The sequence below is a fragment of the Accipiter gentilis genome, chromosome W, assembly GCF_929443795.1.
Source record: "Accipiter gentilis chromosome W, bAccGen1.1, whole genome shotgun sequence".
NCBI classification, from domain to species: Eukaryota; Metazoa; Chordata; class Aves; order Accipitriformes; family Accipitridae; genus Astur; species Astur gentilis.
Window position 1 is genome coordinate 36,214,921 of NC_064918.1, and position 3,615 is coordinate 36,218,535.

General features: G+C 45.0%; 1 pseudogene; it reads left to right on the top strand.

Annotated features, from left to right (window-relative positions):
* Positions 1–832: 832 nt before the first annotated feature.
* Positions 833–2,225, top strand: LOC126035589 (uncharacterized; annotated as a pseudogene).
* Positions 2,226–3,615: the final 1,390 nt, after the last annotated feature.

Genomic DNA, 3,615 nt, shown 5'->3' on the forward strand with positions numbered 1-3,615 from the left:
TTATTTTGAGCTGTTTGTCTCAAAGATTGTTAGGTGTGAGAGACTGGACTGTCATCTCAAGCCATTCATCTTAAGGACTGTATCACCTGAGAGGCTGAATTGTGAACTCTTTATCTCAAGCCCTTTGTCTCTGGGATGGCCTGCCTAAGCAGGACATTCCTCCATCCATAAGGACAATTACTAGGCCACTGAGGCATCCAGGAGAGGAAACTGGGCTGAAGCCAACAAGCATGTAAGAATGTGGAAGAAACTGTAGTCTTTGAGATAAGATACTGGTTTCTGGTGTTGATCATGCAAAGGTCGTGTGATAGATGAAACCTGCAGCACGTGAACAGTGCATGAACAGTATGTATGTGCATGCATCATCGAACTATGCCCTATAAAAAAAATGTGGAGAAAAGCTGTGGTGTGCACCCACCACCAAAGAATTGAAGACTGAGGACCAACGGGACGCCGCTGGATCCATGGCGGTGACTGTCCTTGCAACTCTATCATCTCGACTGCTTGCTTGATTTCTAGCTTTTCTTCCATTCTATCCTATTGCTACTATTTTCTACTTTTGATACTTTTAATAATAAAAGCTGTTTTGGGTATATGGCATTTGACCTTGTTTGTGTCTTAATCTTGCTCTTAGGTTCATATCAAAACCTTCCCCAATGCCAGATCGGGACATTTAATTTGGCATCATGGACAGGATCCCTTGAGATGAGAGTGCCATATTGTTTCCCAAATACGTGAGACGTCTCAGGAATGTAAGGGATGCAGGCTTGTGTTGTGTTTGAAACTTTACGTGTTGCCTTCCTGAGACAACTGCTTCCCCGCTTTGTATAAGATGAGTGATAGTAAAATTGCCCCTTTGGGGAAAGAAGTTTTGTTTGATTTTTTAGAAAAACATAAAGCATGACCCTCTGCCTGGGGTAGACTGGGCTCAGAGAAATTGGTATAATCTGCAGAGCGTTGTTGATCAGGTGGCCACTTTACAGGAAGACACTAGAGTGTGGCCAGGGAAAGGAAAAGCAATTGTCTGTGCCATTCTCAATGCCAGTCTGGCTGCAGCAGTAGAGGCTAGGGATTGCCACCTCACTGCAGAATCTCAAATTATTGAATCCCTCCAAAACCTTGTTCAGTCCCTTCTCGGACAAGTGGCGGGATTAAAAGCACAACTTGAAGCAGAAAAGAACCAAGTGAAACATTTGCAAATTGCTCTTAAGGAGCAGCTCCTTGTGGATACTGTCCATGAGGAAATTCCTCCAAGATCAGAAATTGGCTACCCCTTTAATGACCTGCAGGCAGCAAAAGAGAGAGTGGAGAAGTTGGAGCTGCCTTCATTGCAACCTTAGTCAAAACTGAATATATTTATGATGATGAGCAGGACCAGTTCCCCCAAGTTACAACTAAAGAGGTCCCCTATACTGCCACTGAGTTGGCAAAACTAAAAAAGGAATTTGGCCGAACTCCTAAGGAGTTAGAAACGGAGTATGTGTGGAGAGTATCGTTGTCGGGGGAGACACATGACCAGATTCTGTTAAGTGAAAAGAAGGCGGAAGGGTATTGGGGACCGGGAGTGTTTTTAATTACTGGGGATTACCATGCCCCCTGGTCTTTAACCCAATGGGCAGCCTATTGGGCAGGGGGTTTGAACCCCTTGGAGCGCGATTACAGGGACTGTTGATCAATTAGTGGAGAGTGTGCAAAAGGCAGCTTGTCTGCAGATGATGTATGATCAAAAATTGGAGCCTACGCAGGAGTCCCCGATGATGATGTCGGTGAACCCCCAGCGAATGACTCCCCTTATAAGGGGAGTCCCCGATTCTTTGAAGCTGATTGGTATACAATTACAAGGAAAGATACAGGCGATGCCCCAGGGTGAGGGTGTTGCAGCTGCTGTAGGAGGATTTACGCCTGATTGGCACCTCTGACCCCCAGATAAGAAAATGTGGACTTCCGGAGAAGTGGCCCAGGAATTAATTAATTACGGGCGCAAGTATGGTCCCGTTAACCTTCCAGCCACCAAAACAGACTCCAGGGGCTTGAGGCGGGCTGAAGTAAAAATAGTTCCATGCCTTGGGAGTGATAAGAGAATACCCCTTGCTAAATCGCTGCAGGGAAGAGATATGCCAAACAAACATAATAGACCATGGGCGCAGGGACACCAGAAGGGGATCTCGCATGACTTAATGGACGGGCTGCCAACAGACAAATTGGAAAAGTTGGTAACAGAGTAGCCTGATAAATCAGCAAATAGAAAAGTGGATTTTGAGAATACTACTCCCAGCACACCCTCCCTGATTGATTTATTAGAACCAAATGCCCCCCAAAAGCCAGTGGGAAACTAGATCCTTCGCCCTTTGCTGTTGAGCAGGGGAGTGTGTTTCTCAAAATGAGCATTCGGTGATGGAGTTAAGTATTCTTTATTGCAGCGCTGGAAGCACGGGGGATCGCTCCTCCAAACGTGCTTCCTCGCTGGGACTAATTGTATAGGTTAAATACGTCTTACATACATATTCATAAAATTTCCGAGAATAATATACATATTCATTGATTTTCCGAGAAGTCATTAGAATATGTAAATGTCCTTTATGCATGCGTGTTGAAGGTCCTCGGTGGTCTTCTGGAGTCCTCTGGTGGTCTTCCATAGTCTTCCTCACTTGTCCACTGTTTGAACTTTGTTGTATGAGTTTGCGCAGTACGATCCCCTTCTGGGCCCCACAAACAACTTCTCTGCTTATCACCTAGCTTTTGGCTCAGTCATCACAAGAGACAGAACATATTTTCTTATCAAACAGAATACCTCCTCAAACAGAGCATGTTATTTTGTCTTATATTACAGACACAGGAATCTTGTGCTTTATGTCCTTGGCTTGTCTACGTAAATCAACTTACAGAGGCAGTTGTTAACCTTCTAACAAATTCCTGAGTCTTTTATTTAGCAATACACTGAGTCTAAACATACGTTCTATTTCTACATCTACTAGGCCTAGTGTCAGTCTCTGCATCAAGGGAAGGTTGGATACATATCAGACAGCTCACTGAAAGCAGCCGGGGTGATTCACTAATTACAGGCATTGTGGGGCCAAGGCAAGTCCCAGTCACTTTTTTTGGTAGGTACTGGAGCTCAAATTTCAGCTATTAAAACCAAAGATGCTGCTAACTGTGGAATTACACCCTCCAAACAGCGTTTTTTTGTGGCAGATGCATTCGGCATTGTTCAGCCACAGGCATTAGCAAAGGCCAGCCTGCGTTTGCAAGGAGAAGATAGTGCCACTACAGTGTCAATGGTTGTGGGGGAGTTTCCACTTAACCTCTTAGGACTCGATGTTTTAAAGGGAAAGACCTGGATTGATAATAAAGGGAGACAGTGGTCATTTGGGTCTCTCACAATAGATATTCGGCTGTTACAAGCCGTGCCGCTGCTTCCCCCTTCAAAGCTTACAAATGTTAAGCCATACCCAATACCCTTGGGGACCAGAGAGGGAATAGCACCTGTATTAGAGGACTTAAAGGGACAGGGTATCGTGATTCTGACCCACTCTCCTTTTAACTCCCCGGTGTGGCCAGTGCAAAAACCTAATGGCAAGTGGAGATTGACTGCAGATTATCGCAGACTTAATGCAA